Source organism: Henckelia pumila, chromosome 1, assembly GCF_033568475.1.
Source record: "Henckelia pumila isolate YLH828 chromosome 1, ASM3356847v2, whole genome shotgun sequence".
NCBI classification, from domain to species: domain Eukaryota; kingdom Viridiplantae; phylum Streptophyta; class Magnoliopsida; order Lamiales; family Gesneriaceae; genus Henckelia; species Henckelia pumila.
Window position 1 is genome coordinate 9,956,842 of NC_133120.1, and position 20,119 is coordinate 9,976,960.

Consider the following 20,119-nt stretch of genomic DNA (forward strand, 5'->3'; position numbering starts at 1 on the left):
GGCCGAAAGTTATGTTCGTTTGAAAGTGCAGCGCCTGTTCCTCCGATCCGCAATTCGAGAGACAAAACAATAAAGAATTCATTCACTTTTGGGTGCGATCATACCAGCACTAATGTATCGGATCCCATCAGAACCCCGAAGTTAAGCGTGCTTGGGCGAGAGCAGTACTACGATGGGAGACCTCCTGGTAAGTCCCCGTGTTGCACCCATTTTTCATTAATTTCTTTTTTTTTGTTACTCGTACTTCTTATTATACCGATTCCTCGCTGTCCTATTTCCGACTCTTTCAGTCCAATCCGCGGATAGAAAAGATGCAATAGACTGAATCACACAACGTGAACGTGCGATTTGGGTGACGCGGTCTTCTTTGGTGGGTCACAACATGCCCTACGAGGAAAACGCCCCAAAAGTCCATCTTCGGGTTGGAATTTGTGCGTCTCCGTCTCTTAGATTGAGATGTGTGCTGTAGGTATCGAAATGAGCTTTGCATGATCAGGCTGAAGCTCCCATAACTCTCAGCCGGCCAAAATCTATGTCCGTTTGAAAGTGCAGCGCCTGTTCCTCCGATCCGCAATTCGAGAGATAAAACAATAAAGAATTCATCCACTTTTGGGTGCGATCATACCAGCACTTATGCACCGGATCCCATCAGAACTTCGAAGTTAAGCGTGCTTGGGCGAGAGCAGTAGTAGGATGGGTGACCCCCTGGGAAGTACTCGTGTTGCACCCCTTTTTCATTAATTTCTTTTTTTTTTCTTACTCGAACTTATTGTTATTTCGATTCCTCGTTGTTTAATTCTCGACTCTTTTAGTCCAATCCGCGAATAGAAAAGATGCAATAGACTGAATCACACAATGTGAACGTGCGATCTGGGTGTTGCGGGCCGCTTCGGTGGATCCCAACGTTCCTTACGGTAAAAACTCCCCGAAAGTTCATCCCCGGTTTGGAATTTGAGCATCTTCGTATTTTAGACCGAGATGCGTGCTGTAGGTATCGACACGAGCTTTGCGTTCGCAGGCTGAAGCTTGAGACAACTGATTCAGAGTTTTGACCTGAATTAGAAGCAGTTCTGAGACAAACCGATTCAGTTTGTGTTAGTGCAGTGAAGCTGTTATGGATTTGAAGAAAAGAATTGGAAGAAAGAGTTCATTTTGAGACAGCATTTTTGGGACTTAATGCTGAAAGATGAATTTTCTTACAATGTTGGGTTTTATCCGTTAGCTTATGAGATTGAACAGTATTTGATTTCGAGGACGAAATCGGTTCTTAGAGGGAGAGAATTGTAACGCCCCAAAATTAGCCTAATTGCGATTTTAGGAGTATAAGCTGGATAATCAGAGATTATAGAATTCGAGGATCGATTTGATTTTGATCAGGGTCTATTTTTCAAATTTTGGAAATTTTAGGGACTAAAATGCAAATATTGGTTTTTATATAATATCTTGTCTTGGTTGAAATGTTGACTCACTCCATCCCCTTCCTCCATCTCGTTTCCACCATTGTTGAAGAGAAAAGCGTGACTTAAACCTCTCAGATTTCAGTCCGAGCTCGATCCGTCCGTTGGAAATTATTTCTGAAGGCAGATTAGCGATCACAGTAGAGAGAGCTCTGTTATATCGTAAGTTTTTCTTCGATCGAACACATTCTATTTTTTGGATGTTGTTAGAATCGACTGAGTTTCGAGTATGTTGTTCTTGATCGAGTTATGTTCGTTTATTCTCAGTCAGAATTGAATTAGAGCATCGTTCGGATTTGTTATGATTTTTGGAAGCCTAATTCAAAAATGGAGATTTTGGGATTTGTTGGATTTTGAGTTGTTTTGGATAAAGTATGGATGTTAAGAGTTGCCTTGGATTGACTTTTTGCTGTCCGTGGTTTTTGGTTTGTCGATTTATAGTCGTTATGCCGTCGGTTTGAGATTTTCAGTTTTTAGGGAGTTTGATTGAGTTTTGAAGTTAATTTGATTTGGATGTCATCGGTTTGAGATTTTCAGTTTTTAGGGAGTTTGATTGAGTTTTGAAGTTAATTTGATTTGGATGGATTAATATTGGATTGTTGATATCTTCGTACAGATTTGACTGAAGATCGTGGAGTTTAGAATTGGCAGGATTCGAATCGTCAAAGTATTGTTAGGGCTTGATCGAGATTGGAAGCTACGTTGAATCAAAGAAGAGGTAAAAGACAACTTAGAATTGAATGGAACGAATGACTCGAATCCGACATGATTCGAGTGTTCCGGAGAAATTACATACTTGCATGTTAATTGATGTGTTTGATTTTAATTGAATGACTTATGATTTGCATTGCATTCATATTGAGCCAAATGATTATTTCATTTTGAATTATACGTTCTAAGAACTATATTAGGGGGCATTGGCAGGCGAATTACTGTAATGACCGACTTAACTCTATGTAGTTGCTTCAGAGTCTAGAGGATTGAAATATACATTATCCACCTCGAAGGGAGAGTCGGTGTGATTGATGTGATATTTCATTCTCGGGATCCCAATAGAGGAAGAGAATAACCGGAGCACCTTTGATTATCCAAACTTGATAATCCTGGATTTTAAAGTCATGCATTTCATTTAGAGTATTTGAATTGCATTGTTGATGTTGTATATCATTAGTTGTTATATTGAATGATATTACATATTCGTTGCTTTTACTGGGAATCTTATTCTCACCAGATTATCCGGCTGTTGTCTTGTATTTGTATGTGTGATTGGCGATAGGTGGGGCAGGACCGAGTCAGAGATCGCATGGCTAGGTGGTCGAGTTGATAGAGTGAGGCCTTGGTGTTTAGGAGTCGATTTTGTATTCGAACTCGTTGTATTTTCGTGAGTTGTAAACCTAGAAATTGAACCATTTTATAATATTTTGGAATGGACGAATATTTTTAGAACTACTTTGTATGGTATTGTATTGTGCATGTTGGACGAGCTCATGTTGAATTTGATTAGATTTGGTTTGTTGAATTGGAGTTGGGGAACTTGTTTTGTTTTTTGATTGTTTTGGGCAGAGGGCGCGCTCGATCGCATGAGTTGAGCGGATCGAGCGCGGCCCTTCAATTTTTGAGGCAGTGTTATATCCAAGGGTTGCGCGCTCGATCGCACGAGTTCAGCGGATCGAGCGCGGCACCTCAAATTTTTCCGGCAGTGTTTGATGCTTGGATGGCGCGCTCGATCGCACGAGTTCATGTGATCAAGCACGGCAGCTTTAAAAAAATTTAATTTTTTATTCGATTTCTTCGGGCTTTGATTATCGATTTATGTTTGTATTATTTCGAGATTAGATGATTAGAATTGGGGTCTCACATTAAGTGGTATCAGAGCGATAAGTTCTTGGACTGAATTATAGTGAGCGGGTTAGATCGAGTCCGCATGAATTGAATTCTCGCATGTGTTTTATTATTTAAAATGATTTATTTAAATACCATGCGAGCATACTTTATCAGTTGAGAGTTATTTAAATTGTATGATTTAGTGATTTAATTGATAAAGCATGAATTAATTGAGATACGAACTGTATTTTTCCTGTTTAAATACGGATTCATTCGTATGACTTGAGTAAGAAAAGCAGAGGTTTTGGATACCAAATGTTTGAAGACCGATGTAATTGTGTCCTAACTCTCGTGAGCTTAAGATATATGTTCTTGATGTATATTGAACAGGAATCGAACTGCATAGAATCCAGACTGGATAGAGTGACACTGCGACTGATCAGATGTTAGATATTGGTTATCGGATTTTGAGTTTATTATCTGTGGAGCTGTTAACCAAGTACAGGACAACCGAGGATTATTTTCAGAAAGTTGCCAAATTCATATCTGAATCGTTAGACAAGTGGAAATCCTCTTGTAAGAATTTTTGATTCAAGGATTCCTTGATATTATTCTGTAGAGAAACCATTTATTACAGAATCGTGCGGAGGAATTCTAAATGCTGCAGTCGATGTCCTGGATTGTAACCTGAATTGGTTGATTACCAGTGGTTATAGAGTGGATCGAATTTGATCTGGACGAGATTCTCAGATTACCTCTGATTGTCAGATCGAAGATAGCTCTGACTTGGGATCAGGACATCGCAGTTGAGAATTGAGAGGAAGTGTTCCTTAGACCGCACTCATGTAGAGGTATGACCGCGCTGATTTTGTCATGCCAGACGCTCCTGCAGCATTTAGGAATTTTAGGAACCGAATCTTTCAGATTCTTTGAAAGTTGTTTGCAGAATTGCATGTCGAGCAGTTATATGCTATTCTATCGACATCCTTACCTGAAATTTGAAGATTTATGAGTTCTATCGCAGAATCTTTGAGGAATTATTATCGTTTGTTAAGCCGATTACTCTGCAGATTATGTTCTTCTATTTGGACTTCATCTTATGAGACCAGTTCTTATTGTTGAAGAAGATATTTATCAGCGCTTCTTTATTCCTTATTTCTTCTATATTGATGACCTTACAAGTGCTTTACACTTCTTCTTATTGAGGTTGGGGTATATTATTGTTGAGAAGAATCACTTATTAGCTCGAGCGCCGACACAGCTGAAGACGCGCGAGACTCAATGTCTGAATCTAGACTTTGAGCTCACAGTGATCTTATTGATTGGAAGATCTGGCATCGTTTCTTTTCTTTGGAGGAGATTCCGTAATATTCTCTGATCTCGGAAGTTGTGGTACTAGTTTCGCCGTACAGACTGAGTATGAGAAATAGAAGAGGATTTGAAGTACTGAGGAACTTCTGATTTGGAGCCTGATTCTATCTGAAGAAACTGAATGCAACAGCTGATGCTTTGAGCCAAAAGATCTGTTCTTATTTTATCTACTATCGGTATTTTCTTTGATCGATGATTGTTACACTTCTGATTATATTTTGAAATAGATAGGAGGCCTATCAGGAATTTTTCTTTTGAGCCGAATCAGAATGGTATAGAGATTGTGTTCGAGCAATACGTCGCGAGACTTATATGATCTGTTTGAGTTGAGTTGTTATCCGTGTATGATTGACGATTAATAAATCTTCTATTGTATTCCCTACAGATTGGTTCTCTGACATGATCAGATGATGGATATTCTGTCAGAATTTTGTCAGATTGTTTTGACTGCCGGATTTGGTCATTTCAGAAAGAGATCTTTGTTATACCTTTTCTTTTGGATTAGTCTCCGAAGAGGTTTTTATTATTCCAGTACATCTGAGTACAGTTGATATCCTCAGAACGACGGACAGCCAGAAAAGACAATTTGGATTTAGAGGCTTGGTCAAGCTGTAGTAATGGGCCAGCCCAGTATCTGAATAGCTTAATTGGGATAAATTTTATGAGTCACCTGATTTGTGATCAATTTTGTTTCGAGGTTGGATGACAGATGAAGATTTTATGTCGAGAATGAAGAAGACTTAGATTAAACCATCGTAGTACAAATGTTTAGATGCAGACTTTTGTATTTTGATCAGTAAGACCGGTGTTTTCTGAAGATTTTGACTTTCAGAAAACATGTCAGACTTGAGAAGAGAGAGAAATCGTTTCTGAGATTGATTGTTCGCAGTAAAGTCTAGAGATGACAGTCGATCTTGCATATAAGACTTGTTTGGTTCCGTCTCCTTCTGGTTGTTCACGAGGTGCTTTTCCGTCTTTTGATGCGGATTATCACCAGATCTTTGTTGCAAAATTACCACACCATAGTTTCTTGTGTTCTTTAACTATTGAGACCGGATTTGTGAGATGTTGAATTGCTTGAGACAACTGATTCAGAGTTTTGACCTGAATTAGAAGCAGTTCTGAGACAAACCGATTCAGTTTGTGTTAGTGCAGTGAAGCTGCTACGGATTTGAAGAAAAGAATTGGAAGACAGAGTTCATTTGAGACAGAATTTTTGGGACTTACTGATGTCTCAAAATGAACTCTGTCTTCCAATTCTTTCTTCAAATCCATAATAGCTTCACTGACTTAATGCTGAAAGATGAATTTTCTTACAATGTTGGGTTTTATCCTTTAGCTTTTGAGATTGAATAATATTTGATTTCGAGGAGGAAATCAGTTCTTAGAGGGGGAGAATTGTAAGGCCCCAAAATTAGCCTAATTGATATTTTAGGAGTTTAAGAAGGATAATCAGAGATTATTGAATTCAAGGATCGATTTGATTTTGATCATGGTCTATTTTGCAAATTTTTGAAGTTTCAGGAACTAAAATGCAAATATTGGTTTTTATATAATATCTTGTCTTGGTTGACATTTTGACTCACTCCATCCCCTTCCTCCATCTCGTTTCCACCATTGTTGAAGAGAAAAGCGTGACTTCAACCTCTCAGATTTCAGTCCGAGCTTGATCAGTCCGTTGGAAATTATTTCTGAAGGCAGATTAGCGATCACAGCAGAGAGAGCTCCGTTATATCGTAAATTTTTTATTCGATCGGTCACATTCTAATTTTTGGATGTTGTTAGAATCAACTGAGTTTCGAGTATGTTGTTCTTGATCGAGTTGTGATCGTTTATTCTCAGTCAGAATTGAATTAGAGCGTCGTTCGAATTTGTTATGATTTTTGGAAGCCTAATTCGAAAATGGAGATTTTGGGATTTGTTGTATTTTGAGTTGTTTTGGATAAAGTATGGATGTTAAGAGTTTCCTTGGATTGACTTTTTTCTGTTTGTGATTTTTGGTTAGTCGATTTATAGTCGTTATGTCGTCGGTTTGAGATTTTCAGTTTTTAGGGAGTTTGATTGAGTTTTGAAGTTAATTTGATTTGGATGGATTAATATTAGATTTTTGATATCTTCGTACAGATTTGACTGAAGATCGTGGAGTTCAGAATTGGCAGGATTTGAATCGTCAAAGTATTGTTAGGGCTTGATCGAGATTGGAAGCTACGTTGAATCAAAGAAGCGGTAAAAGACAACTTAGAATTGAATGGAACGAATGACTCGAATCCGACTTGATTCGAGTGTTCCGGAGAAATCACATACTGGCATGTTAATTGATGTGTTTGATTTTAATTGAATGAGTTATGATTTGCATTGCATTCATATTGAGCCAAATGATTATTTCATTTTGAATTAGACATTCTAAGAACTATAGTAGGGGGTCATTGGCAGGCGAATTACTGTAATGACCGACTTAACTCTATATATTTGCTTCAGAGTCTAGAGGATTGAAATATACATTATCCACCTCGAAGGGAGAGTCGGTGTGATTGATGTGATATTTCATCCTCGGGATCCCAATAGAGGAAGAGAATAACCGGAGCACCTTTGATTATCCAAACTTGATAATCCCGGATTTTAAAGTAATGCATTTCATTTAGAGTATTTGAATTGTATTGTTGATGTTGTATATCATTAGTTGTTATATTGAATGATATTACATGTTCGTTGCTTTTACTGAGAATGTTATTCTCACCGGATTATCCGACTATTGTCTTGTCTTTGTATGTGTGCTTGGTGACAGGTGGGGCAGGACCGAGTCAAAGATCGCATGGCTAGGTGGTCGAGTTGATGGAGTGAGGCCTTGGTGTTTAAGAGTCGATTTTGTATTCGAACTCGTTGTATTTTCTTGAGTTGTAAACCTAGAAATTGAAGCATGTTGTAATATTTTTGAATGGACAAATATTTTTAGAACTACTTTGTATGGTATTGTATTGTGCATGTTGGACGAGCTCATGTTGAATTTGATTAGATTTGGTTTGTTGAATTGGAGTTGGGGAACCTGCTTTGTTTTCTGATTTTTTTTTTTTGGGGGCAGAGGGCGCGCTCGATCGCACGAGTTGAGCGGATCGAGCGTGGCCCTTCAATTTTTGAGGAAGTGTTATGTCCAGGTGGTGGCGCGCTCGATCGCACGAGTTCAGCGGATCGAGCGCGGCATCTCAAATTTTTCTGGCAGTGTTTGATGCTTGGATGGTGCGCTCGATCGCGCGAGTTGAGGCGATCGAGCGCGGCACCTTTAAAAGAATTTTTTTTTATTTTTTTATTCAATTTCTTCGGGCTTTGATTATCGATGTATGTTTGTATTATTTCGAGATTAGATGATTAGAATCGGGGTCTCACAGGTGTGATCATACCAGCACTAATGCACCGGATCCCATCAGAACTCCAAAGTTAAGCGTGCTTGGGCGAGAGCAGTAATAGGATAGGTGACCCCCTGAGAAGTCCTCGTGTTGCACCACTTTTACATTAATTTCTTTTTTTTTCTTACTCATACTTCTTGTTATTCCGATTCCTCGTTGTCCTATTCCCGAATCTTTCAGTCCAATCCGCGGATAGAAAAATGCAATAGACTGAATCACACGACATGAACGTGCGATCAAGGTGACGCGGGCCGCTTTGGTGGGTCCCAACGTGCCCTATGGGAAAAACGCCCCGAAAGTCCATCTTCGGGTTGGAATTTGAAAGTCTCGGTCTCTTAAACCCAGATGCGCATTGTAGGCATCGAGACGAGATTCGCGTGAGCAGGCTGCAGCTCCCGTAACTCTCAGCCGGCCAAAAGTTATGTCCGTTTGAAAGTGAAGCGCCTGTTCATCCGATCCGCAATTCGGGAGACAAAACAATAAAGAATTCATTCAATTTTGGGTGCGATCATACCAGCACTAATGCACAGGATCTCATCAAAACTCCGAAGTTAAGCGTGCTTGAACGAGAGCAGTACTAGGATGGGTGACCCCCTGGGATGTCCTCGTGTTGCACCCCTTTTTCATTTATTTCTTTTTTTCTTACTCGTACTTCTTGTTATTCCGATTCCTCGCTGTCCTATTCTCAACTCTTTCAGTCCAATCCGCGGATAGAAAAGATGCAATAGACTAAATCACACAACGTGAACATGCGATCTGGGTGACGCAGGCTGCTTCTGTGGGTCCCAACGTGCCCTACGGTAAAAATGCCCCAAAGTCCATCTTCGAGTTGGAATTTGAGCGTCTCCATCTCTTAGACAGAGATACGCGCTGTAGGTATCAAAACGAGCATCGCGTGGGCAGGCTGAAGCTCCCGTAACTCTTAGCCGGCCGAAAGTTATGTCCGTTTGAAAGTGAAGCGCCTGTTCATCCAATCCGCAATTAGAGAGACAAAACAATAAAGAATTCATTCACTTTTGGGTGCGATCATACCAGCACTAATGCACCGGATCCCATCAGAACTCCGAAGTTAAGTGTGCTTGGGCGAGAGCAGTACTAGGATGAGTGACCCCCAGGTAAGTCCTCGTGTTGCACCATTTTTTCATTAATTTTTTTTTCTTACTCGTAATTCTTGTTATTCCGAGTGTTCGCTGTCCTATTTCAAAATTTTTCAGTCCAATCCGGGAAAAAAAATGCAATAGACTGAATCACATGATGTGAACGTGCGATTTGGGTGACGCGGGATGCTTTGGTAGGTCCCAACGTGCCCTACGGGAAAAATGCCCCAAAGTCCATCACTGGGTTTGAATTTGAGCGTATCCGTATCTTAGACCGAGATGCGCGCCGTAGGTATCGAAACAAGCTTCGTGTGAGCAGGCTGAAGCTCCCGTAACTCTCAGCCAGCCGAAAGTTATGTCCGTTTGAAAGTGCAGCGCCTGTTCATCCGATCCGGAATTCAAGTGACAAAACAATAAAGAATTAATTCACTCTTGGGTGCGATTATTCCAGCACTAATGCACCGAATCCCATCAAAAATCCGAAGTTAAGCGTGCTTGGGCGAGAGCAGTACTAGGATGAGTCGCACCCTGGTAAGTCCTCGTGTTGCACCACTTTTTAATTGATTTTTTTTTCTTACTCGTACTTCTTGTTATTCAAATTCATCGCTGTACTATTTCCGACTCTTTCAGTCCAATCCGCGGATAGAAAAGATGCAATAGACTAAATTACACAACGTGAACGTGCGATCTGGGAGAGGCGGGTTGCTTCGGTGGGCCCCAACGTGCCCTATGGGAAAAATGCCCCAAAGTCCATCTCCGGGTGGGAATTTGAGCGTCTCCGTCTCTTTGACCGAGATGTGCCCTGTAGGTATCGAAACGAGCTTCGCGTGAGAAGGCTGAAGCTCCCTTAACTCTTAGCCGGCCGAAAGTTATGTCCGTTTGAAAGTGCAGCGCTTGTTCCTCCGATCAGCAATTCGAGAGCCAAAAAAATAAAGAATTCATTCACTGTTGGGTGTAATCATACCAGCACTAATGCACCGGATCCCATCAGAACTCCAAAGTTAACCGTGCTTGGGCGAGAGCAATACTAGGATGGGTGACCCCCTTGGAAGTTCCCGTGTTGCACCTCTTTTTCATTAATTTCTTTTTTTTTACTCGTATTTATTGTTATTCCGATTCCTCGATGCCCTATTCCCGAATATTTCAGTCCAATTCACGGGTAGAAAAGATGCAATAGACTGAATCACAGGACGTGAACGTGCGATCTGGGTGACGCGGGCCCCTTCGGTGAGTCCTAACGTGCCCTACGGGAAAAACGCCCCGAAAGTCAATCTTCAGGTTGGAATTTGAGCGTCTCCGTCTCTTAGACCTAGATACGCGCTGTAGGTATCGAAACGAACTACGCATGAGTAGGCTGAAGCTCCCGTAACTCTCAGCCGGCCGAAAGTTATGTCCGTTTGAAAGTGCAGCGTCTGTTCCTCCGATCCGCAACTCGAGAGACAATACAATAAAGAATTTCTTCACTTTTGGGTGCGATCATACCAGCACTAATGCACCGGATCCAATCAAAAATACGAAGTTAAGCGTGCTTGGGAGAGAGCAGTACTAAGATGGGTGACCCCATGGTAAGTCCTCGTGTTCCACCCCTTTTTAATTAATTTTTTTTTATTACTCGTATTTCTTGTTCTTTTGATTCCTCGCTGTCCTATTTCCGACTCTTTCAGTCCAATCCGCGGATAGAAAAGATGCAATAGATTGAATGACACAACGTGAACATGCGATCTTGGTGACGTGGGATGCTTCGGTCCATCCCAACGTGCCCTACGGGAAAAACGCCCCAAAAGTCCATCTTCGGGTTGGAATTTGAGCGTCTCCGTCTCTTCGACCGAGATGCGCGCTTTAGATATCGAGACGAGCTTCGCGTGAGAAGGCTGAAGCTCCCGTAACTCTCAGTCGGCCAAAATTTATGTCCGTTTGAAAGTGCAGCGCCTGTTCCTCCGATCCAAAATTCGAGAGACAAAACAATAAAGAATTCATTCACTTTTGGGTGCGATCATACCAGCAATAATGCATCGGATCCCATCAGAACTCCGAAGTTAAGCGTGCTTGGGCGAGAGCTGTACTAGGATGGATGACCCCCTAGAAAGTCCTCGTGTTGCACCATTTTTTCATTAATTTCTTTTTTTTTTCTTACTCGTACTTCTTGTTCTTTCTATTCCTCGTTATCCTATTCCCGACTCTTTTAGTCCAATCCACGAATAGAAATGATGCAATAAACTGAATGACTTGGTGAACGTGCAATCTGGGTGACGCAGCCGCTTTGGTGGGTCCCAACGTGCCCTACGGGAAAAACGCCTAAAAAGTCCATCTTCGGGTTGGAATTTGAGAGTATCCGTCCCTTTAACCGAGATGCACGCTGTAGATATCGAGACGTTCTTCGCGTGAGCATGCTGAAGCTTTCGTAACTCTCAGCTAAAGAAAGTTATGCCCGTTTGAAAGGGCAACGCCTGTTCCTTTGATCCGCAATTCGAGAGATAAAACAATAAAGAATTTATTAACTATTGGGTGCGATCATACCAGCACTAATGCACCGGATCCCATCAAAAATCAAGAGTTATGCGTGCTTGGGCGGGAGCAGTACTAAGATAGTGACCCCTTGGGAAGTCCTCGTGTTGCACCTCTTTTTCTTTAATATTTTTTTTTACTTGTACTTCTTTTTATTCTGATTCCTTGCTGTCCTATTCCCGACTCTTTCAGTCCAATACGCGGATAGAAAAGATGCAATAGACTGAATGACATGATGTGAACGTGCGATCTGGGTGACGCGGGCCGCTTTGGTGGGTCCCAACGTGCCCTATGGGAAAAACGCCCCAAAAGTCCATCTCCGGATTGGAATTTGAGTGTCTCCGTCTCTTAGACCAAGATGCGCGATGTAGGTATCGAGACGAGCTTCGCGTGAGCAGGCTGAAGCTCCCGTAAATCTCAGCCAGGCGAAAATTATGTCCATTTTAAAGTGCAGAGCCACTTTCTCCGATCCGCAATTCGAGAGACAAAACAATAAAGAATTCATTTACTTTTGGGTGCGATCATACCAGCGCTAATGCACCAGATCCCATCAGAACTCCGAAGTTAAGCGTGCTTGGGCGAGAGATGTACTAAGATGGGTGATCCCCTGGGAAGTCCTCGTGTTGCACCCATTTTTCATTAATTTCTTTTTTTTCTTACTCGTACTTATTGTTCTTTCGATTCCTCGTTGTCCTATTCCCGACTCTTTCAGTCCAATCCACGGATAGAAAAAATGCAATAGACTGAAACGTACGATCTGGGTGACGCGGGCCGCTTCGATGGGTCCTAACATGCCCTAAGGGAAAAAATCCCCAAAAGTCCATCTCTGGGTTGGAATTTGAGCGTCTCTGTCTCTATGACCAAGATGCGCGCTGTAGGTATCGAGACGAGCATCACGTGAGCAGACTGAAGCTCCCGTAGCTCTCAGCCGGTCGAAAGTTATGTTCGTTTGAAAGGGCAGCGCATGTTCCTCCGATCCGCAATTCGAGAGACAAAACAATAAAGAATTCATTCACTGTTGGGTTCAATCATACCAGCACTAATGCACCAGATACCATCAAAACTCCGAAGTTAAGTGTCCTTGGGCGAGAGCAGTACTAGAATGGGTGACCCCATGGGACGTCCTCGTGTTTCACCTCTTTTTCATTAATTTTTATTCTTACTCGTACTTCTTGTAATTCCGATTTCTCGCAGTCCTATTCCCGACTCTTTTTGTCCAATCCGCGGATAGAAATGATGCAATAGACTGAGTGACATGACGTGAACGTATGATCTGGGTGACGCGGGCCACTTTGGTGGGTCCCAACGTGCCCTACGGAAAAAACGCCCCAAAAGTCCATCTCCGGGTTGGAATTTGAGCATCTCCATCTCTTTGACCGAGATTCGCGCTGTAGGTATTGACACGAGATTCGCGTGAGCAAGCTGAAGCTCCTGTAACTCTCAACCGGCCGAAAGTTATGTTCGTTTGAAAGTGCAGCGCCTGTTCCTTTGATCCGCAATTCGAGAGACAAAACAATAAATAATTCAATCACTTTTTAGTGCGATCATACCAGCAATAATGCACGGGATCCCATCAGAACTCCGAAGTTAAGCGTGCTTGGGAGAGAGCTGTACTAGGATGGGTGACCCCTGGGAAGTCCTCGTGTTGCACCCCTTTTTCATTAATCTTTTTTTTCTAACTTGTACTTCTTGTTCGTTCGATTCCTCGCTGTCCTATTCCCGACTCTTTCAGTCCAATCCGTGCATAGAAAAGATGAAACAGACTAAATGACACGGTCAACGTGCAATCTGGGTGACGCGGGTCGCCTCGGTGGGTCCCAACGTGCCCTACGAGAAAAAACTCCCCGAAATCCATATCCGAGTTGGAATTTGAGATTCTTCATATCTTAGACCGAGATGCGTGTTGTAGGTATCGAGACGAGATTCGCGTGAGCAGGCTGAAGCTCCCGTAACTCTCAGCCGGTCGAAAGTTATTTCCGTTTGAAAGGGCAGCGCCTGTTTCTCCGATGCACAATTCGAGAGACAAAACAATAAAGAATTCATTCACTGTTGGGTGCGATCATACCAGCTCTAATGCACCATATCCCATTAGAACTCCAAAGTTAAGCGTGCTTTGGCAAGAGAAGTACTAGGATTGGTGACCCCCTTGGAATTCCTCGTTTTGCACCTATTTTTCATTAATTTCTTTTTTTTTACTCGTACTTCTTGTTATTCCGATTTCTCGCAGTACTATTGCCGACTCTTTTTGTCCAATCCGCGGATAGAAAAGATGCAATAAACTGAATGACACGACGTGAACGTACGATCTGGGTGACGCGGGCCGCTTTGGTGGGTTCCAACATGCCCTACGGGAAAAATGCCCCAAAAGTCCATCTCTCGGTTGGAATTTGAGAGTCTCTGTCTCTTAGACCGAGATGAACGTTGTAGGTATCGAGACGAGCTTCGCGTGAGCAGGCTGAAGCTCCCGTAACTCTCAGCCGGCCGAAAGTTATGTCCGTTTGAAAGTGAAGCGCCTGTTCCTTCGATCCGCAATTCGAGAGACAAAACAATAAAGAATTTATTCATTTTTAGGTGCGATCATACAAGCACAAATGCACCGGATCCCATCAGAATACCGAAGTTAAGCGTGCTTGGGCGAGATCAGTACTAAGATGGGTGACCCCATGGGAAGTCCTCGTGTTTCACCCCTTTTTCATTAATTTCTTTTTTTTCTTACTCGTACTTCTTGTTCTTTTGATTCCTCGCTGTCCAATTCCCAAATCTTTTAGTTCAATCCGTAGATATAAAAGATGCAATAGACTGAAATAACACGACGTGAACGTGCGATCTGGGTGACGCGGGCCGTTTCGGTGGGTCCCAACGTTCCCTAAGGTAAAAATGCCCCGAAAGTCCATCTCCGGGTTGGAATTTGAGCGTCTCTGTCTCTTTGACCGAGATGTGCGCTGTAGGTATGGAGACGAGCTACGCGTGAGCAGGCTGAAGCTCACGTAACTCTCAACCGGCCGAAAGTTATGTCCGTTTGAAAGTGCAGCGCCTGTTCCTCCGATCCGCAATTCGAAAAACAAAAACAATAAAGAATTAATTCACTGTTGGGTGCGATTATACAAGCACTAATGCACCAGATCCCTTCAGAACTCTGAAGTTAAGCGTGCTTGGGCAAGAGCAGTACTAGGATGGGTGACCCCCTGGGAATTCCTCGTGTTGCACCCCTTTTTCATTAATTTTTTTTTTCTTTCTCGCACTTCTTGTTATTCCGATTCCTCACTGTCCTATTCCCGTCTCTTTCAGTCCAATCCGTGGATAGAAATGATGCAATAGACAGAATCACATGACGTGAACGTGCGATCTGGGTGACGCGGGCCACTTCGGTGGGTCCCAATGGGAAAAACTCCTGGAAAGTCCATCTCCGGGTTGGAATTTGAGTGTCTCCGTCTCTTAAACCGAGATGTGCCCGGTAGGTATCGAGACGAGCTTTGCGTGAGCAGGCTGAAACTCCCGTAACTCTCAACCGACCGAAAGTTATGTCCATTTGAAAGTGCAACGCCTGTTCCTCCGATCCGCAATTCGAGAGACAAAACAATAAACCATTAATTTAAGCGTGCTTGGGTGAGAGCAGTACTAGGTTGTGTGACCCCCTAGAAAGTTCTCGTGTTGCACCCCTTTTTTATTAATTTTTTTTATTACTCGTACTTCTTGATATTCCGATTCCTCGCTGTCCTATTCCCGACACTTTCAAACCAATCCGCGGATAGAAAAGATGCAATAGACTAAAAAAAACAACGTGAAAGTGCAATCTGGGTGATGCAGGCCGCTTTGGTGGGTCCCAACATGCCCAACGGGAAAACACCCCAAAAGTCCATCTCCAGGTTGGAATTTGAGTGTCTCCGTCTCTTTGACCGAGATGCGCGCTATAGGTATCAAGACGAGCTTCGCGTGAGCAGGAAGAAGCTCCACTAACTCTCTGTCGGCCGAAAGTTATGACCGTTTAAAAGTGCAGCGCCTGTTCCTCCAATCCGCAATTCGAGAGACAAAACAATAAAGAATTCATTCACTGTGTGGTGCGATCATACAAGCACTAATGCACCGGATTCCATCAGAACTCCGAAGTTAAGCATGCTTGGGCGTGAGCAGTACTAGGATGGGATGACTCCTGGGAAGTTCTCGTGTTGCACCCCTTTTTCATTAATTTCTTTTTTTCTTACTCGAACTTCTTATTATTTTGATTCCCCGCTGTCCTATTCCCAACTCTTTCAATCCAATCCACGGATAGAAAATATGCAATAGACTGAATCACACGACGTGAACGTGCAATCTGGGTGACGCGGGCTGCTTCGGTGGATCTCAACGTGCCCTATGAGAAAAACGACCCGAAAGTCCATCTCGGGGATGGAATTTGAGCGTCTCCATCTCTTCAACCAAGATGTGTGCTGTAGGTATCAATACAAGCTTCACGTGAGCAGACTGAAGCTCCCGTAACTCACAGCCGACCAAAAGTTATATCTGTTTGAAAGTGCAGCGCTTGTTCCTACGATCCGCAATTCGAGAGACAAAACAATAAAGAATTCATTTATTGTTGGGTGCTATCATACCAGCACTAATGCACCAGATCCCATCAAAACTCCAAAGTTAAGCGTGCTTTGGCGAGCGCAAAACTTGGATGGGTGACCGCCAGGGAAGTCCTCGTGTTGCACTCCTTTTTCATTAATTTCTTGTTTTTCTTAGTCGTACTTCTTGTTCTTTCGATTCCTCGCTGTCCTATTCCCGAATCTTTCAGTCCAATTCGCGGATAGAAAAGATGAAATACACTGAATCACACGACGTGAACGTTCGATCTGGGTGACGCGGGCCGATTCGGTGGGCCCCATTGTGCCCTACGGGAAAAACGCCCGTAAATTCCATCTCCGGGTTGGAATTTAAGCATCTCCGTCTCTTTGACCGAGATGCGTGCTGTAGGTATCGAAACGAGCTTTGCGTGAGCAGGCTAAAGCTCCCGTAACTCTCAGTCGGCCGAAAGTTATGTCCGTTTGAAAGTGCAGCACCTGTTCTTCCAATCCGCAATTCGAGAGACAAAATAATAAAGAATTATTCACTGTTTGGTGCGATCATACCAGCACTAATGCAACGGATCCCATCAGAACTCCAAAGTTAAGCGTGCCGGGGCGAGAGCAGAACTAGGATGGGTTACCACCTGGGAAGTCTTCGTGTTGCACCCCTTTTTCATTAATTTATTTTTTTTCATACTCGTACTTCTTGTTCTTTCGATTCCTCGCTGTCCTATTCCCGACTCTTTCAGTCCAATCCGCGGATAGAAAAGATGCAATAGACTGAATCACACGACGTGAACGTGCGATCTGTGTGACGCGGGCCGCTTCGGTGTGTCCCAACGTGCCCTACGGAAAAACACCCTGAAAGTCCATCTCCGGGTTGGAATTTGAGCATCTCCGTCTCTTTAACTTAAATGCGCGTTGTAGGTATCAAGACAAGCTTCGCGTGAGCAGGCTAAATCTCCCGTAACTCTCAGTCGGCCGAAAGTTATGTCCATTTGAAAGTGTTGCGCCTGTTCCTCCGATCTGCAATTAGAGAGACAAAACAATAAAGAATTCATTCACTGTTGGTTGCAATCATACAAGCACTAATGCACCAGATCTCATCAGAACTCCGAAGTTAAGCGTGCTTGGGCGAGAGCAGCACTAGGATGGTGACCCCCTGGGAAGTCCTCGTGTTGCACCCTTTTTTCATTAATTTCTTTTTTTTCTTATTCGTACTTCTTGTTCTTCTGATTTCACGCTATCCTTTTCCAGACTCTTTCAGTCCAATCCGCGGATAAAAAAGATGCAATAGACTGATTGACACGACATGAACGTGCGATCTGGGTGACGCGGGCCGCTTCATTGAGTCCCAACGTGCCCTACGGGAAAAACGCCCCGAAAGTCTATCTCTGGGTTGGAATTTGAGAGTCTCCGTCTCTTAGACCAAAATTCGCGTTGTAGGTATCGAGACGAGCTTCGCGTGAGCAGGCTGAAGCTCCCGTAACTCTCAGTCGGCCGTAAGTTACGTCCGTTTGAAAGTGCAGCGTCTGTTCCTTCGATCCGCAATTCTAGAGACAAAATAATAAAGAATTCATTCACCGGATGTCATACCTGCACTAATGCACTGGATCCCATCAGAACTCCAAAGTTAAGCGTGCTTGGGCAAGAGCAGCACTAGGATGGTTGAAACCTGGGAAGTCCTCGTGTTGCACCCTTTTTTGATTAATTTCTTTTTTTTCTTACTTGTACTTTTTGTTTTTTTCGATTCCTCGCTATCCTATTTCCGACTCTTTCAGTCCAATCCGCGGATAAAAAAGATGCAATAGACTGAATGACACGACTTTAACGTGCGATCTGGGTGACGCGGGCCGCTTCGGTGGGTCCCAACATGACCTACGAGAAAAACACTCCGAGAGTGCATCTCCAGGTTGGAATTTGAGCGGCTCCGTCTCTTATACCAAGATGCGCGCTGTAGGTATCAAGACGAGTTTCGCGTGAGCAGGCTGAAGCTCCCATAATCTCATCCGGCCAAAATTTATGTCCGTTTGAAAGTGCAGCGCATGTTCCTCCGATCCGCAATTCGAGAGACAAAACAATGAAGAATTCATTCACTGTTGGTTGCGATCATACCAGCACTAATGCACCGGATCCCATCAGAACTCCGAAGTTATGCGCACTTGGGCGAGAATAGTACTAGAATAGGTGACACCCTGGGAAGTCCTCGTGTTGCACCCCTTTTTCATTAATTTTTTTTTTCTTACTCGTACTTCTTGTTCTTTCGATTCCTCGCTGTCCTATTCCCGACTCTTTCACTCCAATCAGCGTATAAAAAAGATGCAATAGACTGAATCACACGACGTGAACGTGCAATCTGGTTGACGCGGGCCGCTTCAATGGGTCCCAACGTGCCCTACGGGAAAATGCCCCAAAAGTCCATCTCCAGGATAGAATTTGAGCGTCTTCGTCTCTTTGATCGAGATGCGTGTTGTAGGTATCGAAACGAGCTTCACGTGAGCAGGCTGAAGCTTCCGTAACTCTTAGTCGGCCGAACGTTATGTCCGTTTGAAAGTGCAGCGCCTGTTCCTCGGATCCGCAATTCGATTGACAAAACAATAAAGAATTCATTCACTGTTTGGTGCGATCATACCAGCATTAATACACCGGATCCCATCAAAACTTCGAAGTTAAGTGTGCTTGGGCGAGAGCAGTACTAGGATGGGTGACCCCCTGGAAAGTCCTCGTGTTGCACCCCTTTTTCATTAATTTCTTTTTTTCTTACTCATACTTCTTGTTATTCCGATTCCTCGCCGTCCTACTCCCAACTCTTTTAGTCCAATCCGTGGATAGAAAAGATTCAATAGACTGAATGACACGACGTGAACGTGCGATCTGGATGACGCGGGCCGCTTTGGTCGGTCCCAACGTGCCCTATGGGAAAAAAGCCCCAAAATTCCATCTCCGGGTTGGAATTTGAGCATCTTTGTATCTTAGACCGAGATGCGCGCTGTAGGTATCGAGACGAGCTTCGCGTGAGCAGGCTGAAGCTCCCGTAACTCTCAGTCGGCCGAAAGTTATGTCTGTTTGAAAGTGCAGCGCCTGTTCCTTCGATCCGCAATTCGAGAGACAAAATAATAAAGAATTCATTCAATGTTGGGTGCGATCATACCAGCACAAATGCACCGGATCCCATCAGAACTCCGAAGTTAAGCGTGCTTGGGCGAGAGCAGTACTAGGATTGGTGACCCCCTGGGAAGTCCTCGTGTTGCACCCCTTTTTCATTAATTTCTTTTTTTTCTTACTCATACTTTCTGTTCTTTAGATTCCTCGTTGTCCTATTCCCGACTCTTTTAGTCCAATTTGCGGATAAAAAAGATGCAATAGACTGAATGACACGACGTGAACATGTGATCTGGATGACGCGGGCCGCTTTGGTATGTCCCAACGTGCTCTACGGGAAAAAGCCCCAAAAGTCCATCTACGGGTTGGAATTTGAGCATTTCCGTCTATTGGACCGAGATGCGCGCTATAGGTATCAAGACGAGATTCGCGTGAGCAGGCTGAAGCTCCAGTAACTCTCAGCCGGCCGAAAGTTATGCCCGTTTGAAAGTGCTGCGCCTGTTCCTCAATCCGCAATTCGAGAGACAAAAAAATAAAGAATTCATTCACTGTTTGGTACTATCATACCAGCACTAATGCACCGGATAACATCAGAACTCCAAAGTTAAGCGTGCTTGGGCGAGAGCAGTACTAGGATGCGTGACCCCATGGGAAGTCCTCGTGTTCTACCCTTTTTCATTAATTTTTTTTTTCTTACTCGTACTTTTTATATTCCGATTCCTTGATGTCCTATTTCTGACTCTTTCAGTCCAATCCGCGGATATAAAAGATGCAATAGACTAAATCACACGACGTAAACGTGCAATCTGGGTGACGCG

At 43.3% G+C, this 20,119-nt stretch overlaps 17 non-coding genes and 8 pseudogenes across 17 annotated transcripts; all 25 read left to right on the plus strand.

Annotated features, from left to right (window-relative positions):
* Positions 1–90: 90 nt before the first annotated feature.
* Positions 91–209, plus strand: LOC140876982 (5S ribosomal RNA). The gene has a single exon (XR_012149204.1). It is a non-coding gene; the product is annotated as a 5S ribosomal RNA (ribosomal RNA).
* A 402-nt stretch (positions 210–611) lies between these two features.
* LOC140876824 (5S ribosomal RNA) lies at positions 612–730 on the plus strand. Its single transcript, XR_012149056.1, has one exon. It is a non-coding gene; the product is annotated as a 5S ribosomal RNA (ribosomal RNA).
* Positions 731–8,033: 7,303 nt separating this feature from the next.
* Positions 8,034–8,152, plus strand: LOC140876772 (5S ribosomal RNA). Its single transcript, XR_012149006.1, has one exon. It is a non-coding gene; the product is annotated as a 5S ribosomal RNA (ribosomal RNA).
* A 401-nt stretch (positions 8,153–8,553) lies between these two features.
* Positions 8,554–8,672, plus strand: LOC140876599 (5S ribosomal RNA). The gene has a single exon (XR_012148902.1). It is a non-coding gene; the product is annotated as a 5S ribosomal RNA (ribosomal RNA).
* Positions 8,673–9,071: 399 nt separating this feature from the next.
* On the plus strand, positions 9,072–9,190 carry LOC140876852 (5S ribosomal RNA). The gene has a single exon (XR_012149084.1). It is a non-coding gene; the product is annotated as a 5S ribosomal RNA (ribosomal RNA).
* A 394-nt stretch (positions 9,191–9,584) lies between these two features.
* On the plus strand, positions 9,585–9,703 carry LOC140876689 (5S ribosomal RNA; annotated as a pseudogene).
* Positions 9,704–10,100: 397 nt separating this feature from the next.
* LOC140876749 (5S ribosomal RNA) lies at positions 10,101–10,219 on the plus strand. The gene has a single exon (XR_012148984.1). It is a non-coding gene; the product is annotated as a 5S ribosomal RNA (ribosomal RNA).
* Positions 10,220–10,618: 399 nt separating this feature from the next.
* On the plus strand, positions 10,619–10,737 carry LOC140876685 (5S ribosomal RNA; annotated as a pseudogene).
* A 398-nt stretch (positions 10,738–11,135) lies between these two features.
* On the plus strand, positions 11,136–11,254 carry LOC140876595 (5S ribosomal RNA). Its single transcript, XR_012148898.1, has one exon. It is a non-coding gene; the product is annotated as a 5S ribosomal RNA (ribosomal RNA).
* A 399-nt stretch (positions 11,255–11,653) lies between these two features.
* On the plus strand, positions 11,654–11,771 carry LOC140876688 (5S ribosomal RNA; annotated as a pseudogene).
* A 397-nt stretch (positions 11,772–12,168) lies between these two features.
* Positions 12,169–12,287, plus strand: LOC140876598 (5S ribosomal RNA). Its single transcript, XR_012148901.1, has one exon. It is a non-coding gene; the product is annotated as a 5S ribosomal RNA (ribosomal RNA).
* A 388-nt stretch (positions 12,288–12,675) lies between these two features.
* On the plus strand, positions 12,676–12,794 carry LOC140876681 (5S ribosomal RNA; annotated as a pseudogene).
* A 397-nt stretch (positions 12,795–13,191) lies between these two features.
* On the plus strand, positions 13,192–13,309 carry LOC140876620 (5S ribosomal RNA). Its single transcript, XR_012148923.1, has one exon. It is a non-coding gene; the product is annotated as a 5S ribosomal RNA (ribosomal RNA).
* A 397-nt stretch (positions 13,310–13,706) lies between these two features.
* Positions 13,707–13,825, plus strand: LOC140876687 (5S ribosomal RNA; annotated as a pseudogene).
* A 399-nt stretch (positions 13,826–14,224) lies between these two features.
* On the plus strand, positions 14,225–14,343 carry LOC140876624 (5S ribosomal RNA). The gene has a single exon (XR_012148927.1). It is a non-coding gene; the product is annotated as a 5S ribosomal RNA (ribosomal RNA).
* Positions 14,344–14,746: 403 nt separating this feature from the next.
* On the plus strand, positions 14,747–14,865 carry LOC140876697 (5S ribosomal RNA). The gene has a single exon (XR_012148936.1). It is a non-coding gene; the product is annotated as a 5S ribosomal RNA (ribosomal RNA).
* An 846-nt stretch (positions 14,866–15,711) lies between these two features.
* Positions 15,712–15,830, plus strand: LOC140876613 (5S ribosomal RNA). Its single transcript, XR_012148916.1, has one exon. It is a non-coding gene; the product is annotated as a 5S ribosomal RNA (ribosomal RNA).
* Positions 15,831–16,230: 400 nt separating this feature from the next.
* Positions 16,231–16,349, plus strand: LOC140876672 (5S ribosomal RNA; annotated as a pseudogene).
* A 400-nt stretch (positions 16,350–16,749) lies between these two features.
* LOC140876602 (5S ribosomal RNA) lies at positions 16,750–16,868 on the plus strand. The gene has a single exon (XR_012148905.1). It is a non-coding gene; the product is annotated as a 5S ribosomal RNA (ribosomal RNA).
* Positions 16,869–17,268: 400 nt separating this feature from the next.
* On the plus strand, positions 17,269–17,386 carry LOC140876623 (5S ribosomal RNA). Its single transcript, XR_012148926.1, has one exon. It is a non-coding gene; the product is annotated as a 5S ribosomal RNA (ribosomal RNA).
* Positions 17,387–17,784: 398 nt separating this feature from the next.
* On the plus strand, positions 17,785–17,899 carry LOC140876693 (5S ribosomal RNA; annotated as a pseudogene).
* A 401-nt stretch (positions 17,900–18,300) lies between these two features.
* On the plus strand, positions 18,301–18,419 carry LOC140876588 (5S ribosomal RNA). The gene has a single exon (XR_012148891.1). It is a non-coding gene; the product is annotated as a 5S ribosomal RNA (ribosomal RNA).
* A 398-nt stretch (positions 18,420–18,817) lies between these two features.
* LOC140876864 (5S ribosomal RNA) lies at positions 18,818–18,936 on the plus strand. The gene has a single exon (XR_012149095.1). It is a non-coding gene; the product is annotated as a 5S ribosomal RNA (ribosomal RNA).
* A 400-nt stretch (positions 18,937–19,336) lies between these two features.
* On the plus strand, positions 19,337–19,455 carry LOC140876673 (5S ribosomal RNA). Its single transcript, XR_012148932.1, has one exon. It is a non-coding gene; the product is annotated as a 5S ribosomal RNA (ribosomal RNA).
* Positions 19,456–19,854: 399 nt separating this feature from the next.
* LOC140876654 (5S ribosomal RNA) lies at positions 19,855–19,973 on the plus strand (annotated as a pseudogene).
* Positions 19,974–20,119: the final 146 nt, after the last annotated feature.